Genomic DNA, 14,380 nt, shown 5'->3' with positions numbered 1-14,380 from the left:
CCTTCTCTCCAGAGATGCTGCCTGTCCCGCTGGTTACGAAGATACATAGACAAGAGGTGCAGGAGTAGGCCATTCGGCCCTCCGAGCCAGCACCGCCATTTAATGTGATCATGGCTGATCATCGACAATCAGTACCCTGTTCCTGCCGTCTCCCCATATCCCTTGATTTCGCAAGCCCTAAGCCCTATCTAACTCTCTTTTGAAAGCATCCAGTGAATCACCCTCTGCTGCCTTCTGAGGCAGAGAATTCCACAAATTCACAACTCCCTGTGTGAAAAGGTTTTTCCTCATCTCAGTTCTAAATGGCCGACCCCTTATTCTTAAATTGTGGTGCCTGATTCTGGATTCCCCCAACATCGGGAACATGTTTCCTGCATCTAGCCTGTCCAATCCCTTAATAATCTTATGTGTATCTATAACATTCCCTCTCATCCTTCCAAATTTCAGCCCAGTTACTCCATTCTTTCATCATATGACAGTCTCGTCATCCCGGGAATTAACCGCATGAATCTGTGCTGCACTCCCTCGATGGCAAGAATGTCATTGCTCAAATTAGGAGACCAAAACTGCACACAATACTCCAGGTGTGGTTTCATCATTGCCCTGTACAACTGCAGAAGGTCCTCTTTGCTCCTATACTCAACTCCTCTCGTTATGAAGGCCAACATGCCATTAGCTTTCTACATCCCTGTTGTACCTGCATGCTTACTTTCAACGACTGATAGCAAATGGATTTGAGTATAGGAGCAGGGAGGTTCTACTGCAGTTGTACAGGGTCTTGGTGAGACCACACTTGGAGTATTGCGTACAATTTTGGTCTCCTAATCTAAGGAAAGACATTCTTGCCATAGAGGGAGTACAGAGAAGGTTCACCAGACTGATTCCTGGGATGTCAGGACTTTCATATGAAGAAAGACTGGATAGACTCGGCTTGTACACGCTAGAATTTAGAAGATTGAGGGGGGATCTTATAGAAACTTACAAAATTCTTAAGGGGTTGGACGGGCTAGATGCAGGAAGATTATTCCCAATGTTGGGGAAGTCCAGAACTAGGGGTCACAGTTTAAGGATAAGGGGGAAGTCTTTTAGGACTGAGATGAGAAAATCACTTTTTACACAGAGAGTGGTGAATCTGTGGAATTCTCTGTGGAAGGTAGTTGATGCCAGTTCATTGGCTATATTTAAGGGGGAGTTAGATGGGGCCCTTGTGGCTAAAGGGATCAGGAGGTATGGAGAGAAGGCAGGGATGGGATACTGAGTTGGATGATCAGCCATGATATTAAATGGCGGTGCAAGCTCGAAGGGCCAAATGGCCTACTCTTGCACCTATTTTCTATGTTTCTATGTACCAGGATACCCATGATTCATTGTACTTCCCCTTTTCTAACCTGACAGCAGTCAGATAATAATCTGCTTTGCTGTTCTTGCCACCAAAGTGATAACCTCACATTTATCCACATTAAACTGCATCTGCCATGCGTCTGCCCACTCACCCAACCTATCCAAGTCACGCTGTATCCTGATAGCATCCTCCTCACAGTTCACACTGACAACCAATTTTGTGATATTTGCAAATGTTACTTTTAATTCCTTCATCTAAATCATTAATGTATATAGTAAATAGCTGCGGTCCCAGCACCGAGCTTTGCTGGCACCTCACTAGTCAGTGCCTACCATTCTGAAAGGGACATGTTAATCCCTACTCTTTGTTACCTGTCTGCCAACCAATTACTCCAACAATTTGTGTCTATGAGATGGAGATTGAGATGTCCTTGTCAATTGTGGTCTCTGTTGGCTTAATAAACAGATTGAGTTTGACCTCAACCAAGGGTCCCAACCCAAAGCATTGCCTCTCCATTCCCGGCACAGATACTGCCTGACCCACTGAGCTCCACCAGCACTTCTGCCTGAGTTTGACTTCCATGGCTTTCTAAATGTTGACCGTTTTTAGGTGCCGCTCCTTCTGCTGTGCAAAGCTGTACTACCCAAACACTGCAGCTGCCTTCAGGCCCAGCTTATTGTTCATTTGCAATCAGCTTGAGGCCATTTACAGAGAACACAGTTACAAGAGGCTGGATGCTGGAATACGGAGACAAAGTACATGCTGCTGGCGGGACTCAGCTCCACGCTGCAACAGCTACGGAGTGAAGTTGGGCAGTATTGCTGGGAAACCACTCCTTCCCTGAACGGGCTTGACGCATTCTATGCTCGCATTGAATAGAAGGCCGGTGGAAAGGGCCCAGCCAGCCTTGGTATCCACGCTCCCTGCGGCAGACGAAAGACTGGACTTCCTGAGAATGGAGCAGCCGTCCTTGTCCTCAGGACCCGCGAGGTCGAGTGGCGGGATGTGTTTGTGTGCCAAAGTGATGCCTCTTGCATATGGACTCAGGGGGTTGTTCTGTGCATTCAGTACAGACCGGGGCAATTGTGCTTATGTACGAGGGACAGTATTGCTGAGCTGTGTGCACAAAAATGACAATAAAGAAACCATTGACCATTGAAGCCGCACTTATCCATTCTGAGGTCCTCGCCTGCTTTAAGAAGACACTATCATCCCGGTGCCAAAGAAATGCAAGGACATTCCGTTCCCTAGTAACTACTGCCCTGTGAGATAGAATGTTCCATAATTTAGGGGGAGCATTGAACTTTTTCTCTGGAACTGTAATGCTACATTCTGCAATCCCATCTTCTGCACTCTGGTACCTTTCTCATTGCTCTGCCTTTGTGGATGATTTGATTGTGTCCATGTATAGTATCTGATTTAATTGGACAGCACGCAAGCAAATGTTTTTTACTGTATCTCGGTACACTGGACAATAATAAAGCAATGAACTAATCATAGAGATAAACAGCACGTAAACATGCCCTTCGACCCATCAGGTCCATGCCGACAAAGTTCCATGTGCCTGCATTTAGTCTGTCCTCTAAACCCTCCTCTCCAGATATCAGTCCAACACGTATTAAACATTGTAACTGTATATTCGCCTGTAGCTTCCTCCTGCAGCTCAGGAACTCAACAGATCAAGCAGCATCTGTGGTGGAGAGGAATTGTCAACATTTCACGACCAGTCCCTGCATCAGGACCCAATACCTTAACCATTCCTTTCCCCGCCACGATGCTGTTTGACCCGCTGAGTGCCTTCAGTAGTTATTTTTGAAAATTAAAAATACCGTCTGCTTGTCTTAATGACAGTCAGTTCAATAAGAGAGGAACCACACTACAGAGGGAGATGCAAGGAACTGCAAATGCTGGCTTACAAAAACAGACACAAAGTGCTGCAGTAACTCAGCGAGTCAGGCAGCAGCTCTGGAGAAGATGGAGAGGTGGCGTTTCGGGTAGGATACTTTCTTCAGACTATAAATTCTCTCGACCTGAAACATCACCTAATCATGTTCTCTAAAGATGCTGGCTTACCTACTCAGTACTTTGAGTTACTTATAAGCTCATATGACGGAGAAGCAGAATTATGCCATTCAGCCCATCAAGTCTGTTCTGCCATTCGATTAAGGCTGATCTATTGTCTACAGCGGGGAGGGTGCACATTGTGAATTTCAGCTGTTTGCTGGAATTTACTTTGATAACTTTTTATCTGATTTGATGTGTATTAATATGTAACCGAGACGATCAAGTGTAAAGTCAGCATTGTTGTTGGTGTTTGGAGGGAGGCATGTTGTGCAAAGCCGAGCTAATCCTCAGATGTTGCAGCTTGTTGTATGTGGTTTGTGTCTGGGCCAGCTTAAGTCATCAGCCCGTCGCCACAGTGTCGCCGCCTCCGTGTGGCTTGTGCTGAGGCAGATAGAGACCCGCAGCATCAGCCCGCCTCCCTGCAGTCGCTGCTTTCGCTGCTTTTGCAAGCGAGGACACTTATTCTCGGTGGAGCTAGGCAGCTGCACGCAAGCACGCACACACAGGCTGGGGTGGAAATGCGAGGCAAGGGTTTTCCCCGGGTTGGAAATGTCAAAGACTCTTTAAGCTGAGAGGGGCAACGTTTTAAGGAGGAGTGTGGGGGAAGTTTTTCACACAGAGAGGGCGGTGGGTGCCTGTCACACACACTGCCAGGGGTGGTAGTGGAGGCAGATACGATAGTGGCGTTTAAGAGGCTTTTAGATAGGCACACGGATGTGTAGGGAATAGAGGGATATGGATTATGTGAGGCAGAGGAGATTAGTTTAACTTGGCTTCACATTCAGCATAGGCTGCCCCTCCCACAGTGCAGTGGTCCCTCTGAAGCCTGTGTTCATGTGTCTGAATGGAGACGTATCCATGACCTCTCACCCTGTAGCAGGACTGGGCCCGGGGTGGGAGATTGCAACCTGCACGTGGTCCGCATTGTTTTAACAAATGCAATCAACCCGGCGCGCACAATCAAATAAGATCAAATAGAACAAGTTGTCCTACAACTTAGGCTGTGCACACCATACGCAAGAAGAAGAGAAGGACTGGGCCCCATCGACCCACGTCGGATGCAAGGTGCTGCTGCGGTGCAAGCCCTTGAGCCCATTCCGCTGATGCTCCCACAGCCCTCACTGAGCCCATGGTCGCTGGGAGATTACTTCCATCTCCAGTGCTCTGATACCGGCCAACATTTATCCCACAGTCCACACTCTGTCAGTATCCCGACCTTATTAAATTTAACAGAAAAATTTGGGTCTTTTTCAGGATATAGAATACATTGGAATAAAAGTGCAATTATGTCATTAAAGCCTCAGAAAGCGACTCATCTATTAAAATTCCCCTTTAAAATTGCAACAGAAAAAATTAAGTATTTGGGTATTCAAATTACCAGAAGATATAAATGATTATTTAATGCTAATTTTATGCCACTATTAAATAAATTGAATGCCTTGATTAAATTCTGGAAAACGCTCCCACTGTCATTAATAGGCAGAATAAACGCTATAAAAATGATTTTTTTACCACAAATAATATACTTATTTCAATCCATAACAATATATATACCAAAATATATATTTTTTAAATTAGATTCTAATATTACCAACTTTATTTGGGACTATAAAGCACATAGAATTCAAAGAAAACACTTGTGTAAACCCAAAGAGGTTGCGGGACTCCCACTTCATAATTTTTTGTATTACTATTGGGCATTGCATATTAAGAATATAATTTACTGGTTGGACAGCTCCCCTCAACAGACGGAATGGATAAGAATGGAGAAAGAGGATTGTTCTCCGTGTGATATAGGAGCGATCCTCTTCTCCCCGATAAAATTGAACAACACAATATACACGAAGAATCCAATTATCCATAATACAATACGAATTTGGAAACAAATAAAATTAACTTTAAAATTAAGAAACCTATCAGTGCTAACACCAATAGTGAATAATCCGGTATTTAAACCATCTCTTATTGATAAAACATACAAACAATGGGAAAGACTGGGAATTAAAAAAGTAGGCGACATGTATGAAATGGGAAATATGTTATCATTTCAACAATTAAAATTTAAATTTAAACTGAATAACAACCAATATTTTAAATATCTACAGATATGTGATTTTATGAAGAAATATATACAAAGATTTCAAATTATAATTTTAGATCCACTGGAAGAAGCAATGAATATTAAGGCTGACACAAAAATTAATATAATATCTATATACCAATTTTAAATAGAGAATTACCATCAACAGAGGCACTTAGAGAAGATTGGGGACATGAATTAATGATAAAAATCTCGAAAGAAACATGGGAAAAGTATTTGATATATATATATAAATGCTCGATTAATGCTAGACACAATTTAATTCAATTCAAAATACTACATAGACTATACTATTCAAAAATTAGGCTGAATAAATGTTTTCCAAATATTTCACCCATCTGTGATAAATGTCTCTCTCAAAATGCCAATATTACACATTCTTTTGTTTCTTGTACAAAACTTCACAAATTTTGGTGTGATATTTTTGTTATATTCACAAATTTATTTAAGATAAAAATGGAACCTAATACTGAAATGATTATATTTGGAGTAATGGGAGACAGGAACAAATTCAACATATCCCAAAATTCATTTTTTAATTATGGGTTAATAATAGCAAAAAAACTCATACTCAAATTTTGGACAAATACAACTATACCAACGCTCAAAATGTGGATTAGAAATATGTTGGACACAGCGCACCTTGAAGAAATGAGACTCCTCCTAATAGATAAACAAGACCAATTCTTAACGAGTTGGTCTCCATTTATTGACTTTTTGGATTCATGTGGTGCAACAGTATCGTAAAAATCAATAGTTTCAGGTCTGGGTGAAAGATGATCAACAATTTTAAAACTCATCTCCTATCATCCATTTGCTAATCTCTCTCTTGCTCTCTCTTTCTTATTTCTCTTCCTCACTATTTCTCTCTCTTTTTTATACACACTACACGTTTTCTGCTCTTTACTATCTCTTTCTTTCTAATGTTATCCCTCTTTCTCACCCACTCCCTGCACACTAAGGTAATTTACAGAGGTTAATTAACCTACAAACCTGCGCATCTTTCAGATACTGGATGAAATAGGAACACCCGGAGGAATCCCACATGGTCAGAAGGATAACATGCAAACCCCACACAGACAGCACTGGAATCCGTGTGTCTGGCACTGTGAGGCAGCTGCGCCACTGTGCCAGGAAAATCTGGGATGAGAGCGAGAAAAAGGAAGAAGGGAAATTATTTTGACAATGCTTACGTCGGCATAAGTGAACTAATGAAATATCATTCATGTAAAGTATAATTTTCAATTCTGGGGACAATTCCGCCGGCAGTGAACAGGAGATGTCTGGTGAGGTTTTACCAGGACTAGTTTGCACATTTTAGTTGCTAGCCTCTTCTCTGAACTCTATTCCAACAAATCTGTGAGAATTAGAGAGATAGGATCTGCCCTGTGCCAGTGATGCAGCTGCCCTGTGCCAGTGATGCAGCTGCCCTGTGCCAATGATGCAGCTGCTCTGTGCCAGTGATGCAGCTGCCCTGTGCCAATGATGCAGCTGCTCTGTGCCAGTGATGCAGCTGCCCTGTGCCAATAATGCAGCTGCCCAGTGGCAGTGATGCAGCTGCTCTGTGCCAATAATGCAGCTGCCCAATGCCAGTGATGCAGCTGCCCAGTGGCAGTGATGCTGCTGCCCTGTGCCAATGATGCAGCTGCTCTGTGCCAGTGATGCAGCTGCCCTGTGCCAATAATGCAGCTGCCCTGTGCCAGTGATGCAGCTGCCCTGTGCCAATAATGCAGCTGCCCTGTGCCAGTGATGCAGCTGCTCTGTGCCAGTGACGCAGCTGCCCTGTGCCAGTGAAAGATGCTGAAGCAAACGTCTTCTCTCTTGACCATTGTGAACGACAGAATAATCCATCAGTCTGAAGAAGGGTCTCAACCCGAAACGTTGCCTCTCCGTAAGGATGGCAAAGTAAGGGGACCTTGGATGTCTGGTTGTAAATTTGATCAAAAAGGAAAAGGAGGCGCATGCAAGGTTTTAGAGGCTGGAATCACACAGGGCCTTTGGTATATAAAGAAAGTAGGAAATAACTCAAACTTGCAATTAAGAGGGATGGCGCAGCGGTAGAGTTGCTGCTTTACACCGCCAGTGACCAGGATTCAATCCTGACTACAGGTGCTGTCAGTACAGAGTTTGTACGTTCTCCCCGTGGCTGCGTAGGTTTGCTCCAGATGCTCCAGTTTCCTCCCACAATCCAAAGACGTTACAGGATTTGTAAGTGAGTCAGAAGAGTTCTGACCAAAAACGTCACCTATTCCTTTTCTACAGAGATGCTGCCTGACCCACTGAGATACTCCAGCATTTTGTGTCTATCTTGGGTATAAACCAGCATCTGCAGTTCATTCCAGCATAGGTTTGTGGGTTAATTGGTTTTGGTAAAATTGTAAATTGTCCCTAGTGTGTAGGATAGTGCAGGTGTACAGGGTGATCGCTGGCCAGCGCAGACTCGGGGAGGTGAAGGGCCCGTGTCCACAGGGCATTTCTAAAGTGAAAACCCTGAAGCAGAATTCTGCTGAGGCTGAAAATCAAATAAAACCAGTAAAAGCTGGAAACCGAGGTCAGGCAGCATCTGTGGAGAGAGGGGTAATGTCAGAAGTGTGCCATTCCTTCTCTGTGCTTATCTTGTCCAAGAGACTAACCTCTTCATTTCTTTAACTCCTGGTCTACTGACTGCCCCGTGTTTTCTCCACAGACCCATGTTGGGGTCCTCTCCTCATGCACCTGCCGCCCATCTTTCAAAAACAACATCATCTCGTTCATCACTTAAACCCTGGTCCTTGAGTCTTTCCGCATCTCTGCCCCACCTCTAACTCTTCCACATCACTGCCTCACCTCCCACCCCTTCCCTCTCCAGATCCATGACCATCTTTCCTGGAAGTCCGTACTTGATTTCCCCCAGTCTGGTGTCTGGTTACCCCACTCTCTCGTCCATCATCCACACACTCGGGGCAATTTACAGAGGCCAATTAACCTACAAACCTGCACGTCTTTGGGATGTAGCACCCGGAGTAAACCCACGCGTTTACAGAATGTCTCATCATCTCCTTCACAGAGTCTCTCATTCCCTGAGGCTGCCCCAGACACATGGAATTAATGTAATGCTGAAGGAGGCCATTCAGCCCATTTAGTGACATTGCATGGAGACAGGGTGGTAAAGACATATTGGGTCTTCATCCGTCAGGGAATCGAGTTCAGAAGCTGGGAAGTTAAGTTGCAGTTGTACAAGACGTTGGTGAGGCTGCAATTAGGGTATTGACTTTGATTTTGGTCACCCTGTTGTAAGAAAGAAGTCATTAAGCTGGAAAGAGCGCAGAGGAGGTTTGCGAGGTGGTTGCCAGGACTCGACAGCCTGAGCTATTATGAGATATTGAGAAGGCTAGAACAGGAGGCTGACGGATGAGGCATGCGCAGGGATTTTTGGAAAAGATCTTCCCATTTATGGGTTAAAGCTTAAAATTAAATTGCACCACATCTAAATGAATGGGCATTTTTCTAAAAACAACAGCAGCTGATTGACCCAGCAGCAGGCTCAGGTACACAAAAATGCCGTGGCTCAGCACTTCAACTCCCCCTCCCATTCCCCATCCGACCTCTCTGTCCTGGGTCTCCTCCATGGCCAGAGCGAGCAACACCGGAAATTGGAGGAACAGCAACTCATATTCCGCTTGGGGAGTCTACATCCTGCGAGCATGAACATTGAATTCTCCCAATTTTGTTAGCCCTTGCTGCCTCCTCCCCTTCCTCAGCCGTCGGTCTGCTCCTCCTCCTTTTTCCTTTCTTCTCCCCGCCACCCCCCATCAGTCTGAAGAAGGGTTTCAGCCCAAAACGTTGCCTATTTCCTTCGCTCCATAGATGCTGCTGCACCCGCTGAGTTTCTCCAGCATTTTTGTGTACCTTCGATTTTCCAGCATCTGCAGTTCCTTCTTAAGCAGCAGGCGCTGCCGGCTGGATACCTAGCCTCATCTGGTGGCAGTATAAGGTATTGCAGGCGCTATCCCTGCAAGGCAATTGCTGAAATTTAACACTACAGTTCTGACTATAATTGGTGCTCACACTACAGCGAGCGTTCAATAGGACAGCGCCACTTCCATATTAACATAGAAATCAGCCAATTGTTACCCTATCTCTCTAATTCTCACAGATTTGTTGGAATAAAGTTCAGAGAAGAGACTAGCAACTAAAATGTGCGAACTAGTCCTAGTAAAACCTCACCAGACATCTCCTGTTCACTGCCAGGAATTGTCTCCAGAATCGAAAATTATACTTTACATGAATGATATTTCATTACTTCACTTCTGCAGATGTAAGCATCGTTAAAATAATTTCCCTTCTTCCTTTTTCTTGCTCTCATCCCAGATTTTCCTGGCACAGTGGCGCAGCTGCCTCAGTGCCTTCGAGTGCTGTCTGTGTGGGGTTTGCATGTTATCCTTCTGACCATGTGGGATTCCTCCGGGTGTTTCTATTTCATCCAGTATCTGAAAGATGCGCAGGTTTGTAGGTTAATTAAACCTCTGAAAATTACCTTAGTGTGTAGGGAGTGGATGAGAAAGAGGGATAACATTACAACAAGTGGTGATCTATGGTTGGTGTGGACTCAATGGGTTGAAGGGTCTGTTTCCAGGCTGTATCTTTCAATCCTGAAACTTCTCCCCACCTTATTATTCTTCCAACACATGATGTAACCTTGCATCTATTTGGATTTGTAACACTTGCTGAGTCAATTTCCTTTCTTTTTCCAGTCACCCTGGTTAAGATGATGCTTGGTTGACTTATTTGCTCAATTGGGTTTCACATCAGCTGTAGAACATGTGGAGTGAAGCAGCTTCCCAATCACAGCACGTTACTGAGTAAAATGTCCAGAAATCTCTGAAGCCCCTTCGCAATGTTCTCTTACTATTAACTTTACCTTATTTGGTTACTCGTTCTTCTACATGTTTTCCCCCACTACTTCAGATTGCACTCTGACCCTTGCACCATCCTGCTGTTTTAAACATGGTATTTGTTGTTGCATTTATTAATATTATATGGATATTGTCAGGCAGCATCTGTGGAAGGAAATGGACAGACGACATTTCGTGTTGGGACCCTTCTTTGGATTGATGGAGTAGGGGGGAGAAAGCTAGAAACATAGAAAACATAGAAAATAGGTGCAGGAGTAGGCCATTTGGCCCTTCGAGCCTGCACCGCCATTCAATTTGATCACGGCTGATCATCCAACTCAGTATCCCATCCCTGCCTTCTCTCCATACCCCCCTGATCCCTTTAGCCACAAGGGTCACATCTAACTCCCTCTTAAATATAGCCAATGAACTGGCCTCAACTACCTTCTGTGACAGAGAATTCCAGAGATTCACCACTCTCTGTGTGAAAAATGTTTTCCTCATCTCGGTCCTAAAAGGTTTCCCCCTTATCCTTAAACTGTGACCCCTCGTTCTGGACTTCCCCAACATCGGGAACAATCTTCCTGCATCTAGCCTGTCCAACCCCTTAAGAATTTTGTAAGTTTCTGTAAGATCCCCCCTCAATCTTCTAAATTCTAGCGAGTACAAGCCGAGTCTATCCAGTCTTTCTTCATATGAAAGTCCTGACATCCTAGGAATCAGTCTGGTGAACCTTCTCTGAACCTTCTCTATGGCAAGAATGTCCTTCCTCAGATTAGGAGACTAAAACTGCACGCAATACTCCAGGTGTGGTCTCACCAAGACCCTGTACAACTGCAGTAGAATCTCCCCGCTCCTATACTCAAATCCCTTTGCTATGAATGCTAACATACCTGGAGGTTTTTGTCAGTCTCCCTACCTGCTTCCACTACCTGCAACCTCTGGCAACCACCTGTAACCTCCGGGAACTGCACGGAAACCTTGGGTGGGGAGCAAAGTCTCCAGAGGTTTCCGTTCAGGTTTCTTAAGTGGGACAGGGGCATAAAAGTGACAAAGGCTGGAGGTGATAAGGAGACAAAATGTTGTCAGATAAGGAGGGGAGGAGGAGTGAAATGTAAATCTGGATATAGGTGGAAGGAATTTTACTGCACTCTAGTGTACATGACAGTAAACTAATGTGATCTGAATCTGTGCAGCTGGTAGTGTTCAGATCCCACTGATTTAATCCAGACTTAAAAATTCGAATGCCAAATCATACAGTTGAAATATTTTCAGATAACAATCGATTGTGAGCATATTTTCACCACAGGAGGGAGCATAGTCTCACCCAACTGCAGAGTTAAGACACAGACTCCATCCTAAACCAATAGGCCCAACACCTGATATCGTGAAAATGCCGGGGTCCATTATTGAGGAGGTTGCAGCAGGACATTTAGAAAAGTGTATGGTGGACAAGCAGAGGTTTTATGAAAGGCAAACCGTGTTTGAAAAGAAGGCAACGTTTGTTGAGGATCTCACAGACAGAGTGAGTGTAGTGGATGTGGTGCGAATGGAGCCATTACCAGGAGCCATTCGATAGGTTTACCACTCAAGATAAACTTGCCTGTTATTGTGGGTAACATATCAACAGATAACAATTAACTGAAAATAGAGGGCCTGGATAATTGGGTCAATTTTGGGTTGACAACAGTGACCCTGTGGATATCATAGGATTCAGGGCTGGGCTTTCAACTATTAATAATCAAGACAAAGGAGATTGTGATCGTCTTCAGGTAGTGAAACGGTATATATACCCCAGTCATGTACACATACCCCAGTCATGTACACATACCCCAGATTAGATGTCCACATGGTTTTGTGCAGAGGACATTGTATCTCAGAAATCCAATGGAGCATTTCGAGGAGGTAGCAAATAAAATTGGTGTAGACAGGGCGACAGACATAGTTTATATGGAAATATCAAACACTACGGGGCATAGCTTCAAGGTGAGAGGGTCAAAGTTTAAAGGAAATATGCAGGGCAAGCTTTATACACAGAGTGGTGAGTGCTGGGAGCACACTGCCAGGGGTGGTGGTGGAGACTGTTAACTGGCATTTAGATGGACATACGAACAGGCAGTGAATGAAGGAATAAAGGTCACGTGCAAATAGATGGGGTTAGTCTAAATTGCCAACGTGTTTGGCACTGACATTGTGGGCCGAACGGCCTGTTCCTCTATTGTTCTGTTTTATGTTCTATGTGCTGTCAATGGTTTCCTGATCCAGAGAATGAAATGCTCAAAGGAATCCAGATCTCAGCAAGGTAAACTGACCCTAGTATCCCTGGTCAAGGTGGAGACAGACTTCATAAAGTTGCCCAGGGTAGGGAACCTCAGTTTTCGAAAAGACAGTGCCTCACAAAAACAAAAGGACAAACATGTTTTGTTTTGTGTAAAGAGCCGCCCTTTCTTTGGGCACTTTTATCTCTGCCTGCCCTGAAGATGAACTAAATAATTGGGCATGTGGTTAAACTGAAAACCTGGTTACACATTCAGAGTGTTGATGACGCCGATGCCCCCATCTAGTACCAACAATGCCACAAGCTCTTGGCAAGTGCACTAAGAGTACTGCACAAAGACAACACTTGGTTAATGTTGAACATTGAGCAAAGCTGCAGGACCCAACACTTCATGAGAACTTGGCCTCTTTTTCTGTCTTGTGTGTGAAGTTCCAAGCGTCAAGAGTGTTTTATTGTCATGTGTCCTGAAACGGAACAACAAAATTCCTACTTCCAGCGGCACAACTGAAATGTAAACATGTGTAGAAAGGAACGGCAGATGCTGGTTAAACCGAAGATACGCTGGAGTAACTCAACAGGGCAGGCAGCATCTCCGGAGAGAAGGAATGGGTGACGTTTCAGGTCTAAAGAAGGGTCTCAACACGAAACGTCCCATTCCTTCTCTCCAGAGATGTTGCCTGGCCCGCTGAGTTTTGTGTCTATCTTCGATATGTCAATATTGTACATATCAAACAAAGGAGAGATCTTGTGATTCTGCATTCCTGAATGCTCATTTTAGATTGTTAATGTCTGTTAATTACCCAGCAGTAAAACCTAGAACATCCTTCAATAAACTTAACAGAGATTCCAAACCCAGGATAAGTTTAGAAGTCTGTGATCAATTTCAACAAAGTTGAACTCCTGGACAGAACCATTGAGCAAAGAGTAATTCATTCAAGATGCCATCAGCAACTAAAGGACATCGCTTTAAGGTGCAAGGGGCAAAGTTTAAAGGAGAGGTGCGGGGCAGGTTTATTTTTAATTACACAGAGTGGTGGGAGCCTGGAATGTGCTGCCTGGGGTGGTGGTGGAGGTAGATGTGACAGTGGCATTTAAGAGATGGCAGATGCTGGAATCTTGAGCAGAAAACAAAGCGCTGGAGGAACTCAGTGGATCGGGCAGAGCATCTGTGCAGGGAATGGATAGGTGATGTCTCAGGTCAGGGCCCTTCTATAGGAAGATAAACCCAAAGTGCTGGCGTTACTCAGCAGGTCAAGCAACATCTCTGGAGAAAACCCTTCTTCAGACCGCGCTGAGTCTCCGCTGAGTTACTCCAGCACTTTGTGTCCAGCTTCGGTATATACCAGCATCTGCAGTTCCTTTCGACACACCATTCTTTAGGAATTAGAATAGGGGGGAGGAAAATGGTAGAAAGAAGTGATGGGCAAGAGCTAGCAATATTTTTGCTGAGTCTCACCTGAATATATAAAGGGCAGGAATTGTAGCTATTCTTGATGGGTGATTTATACATGCATTGATTTCCATTCTTGCCACTCCAGCTCTGTAATCCTACACTGCTCAATTTTGAACTCCATGCAGATGTTACTCAAACTCTGATAGTTCCACATAAAGAATTATTGAACAAGGTTGTATCCTTACACAGGCAATATCTAATGAGAGAACTATGCCCTTATACCAATGCAAACTGTGCTGCTGTATGTTTGTTCATTGTTCATTACCAT

This window comes from Leucoraja erinacea, chromosome 31 (assembly GCF_028641065.1).
Source record: "Leucoraja erinacea ecotype New England chromosome 31, Leri_hhj_1, whole genome shotgun sequence".
In the NCBI taxonomy this organism is placed as follows: Eukaryota; Metazoa; Chordata; class Chondrichthyes; order Rajiformes; family Rajidae; genus Leucoraja; species Leucoraja erinaceus.
The sequence above is the reverse complement of the archived record's forward strand: the minus strand, read 5'-3'. Positions refer to the sequence as shown.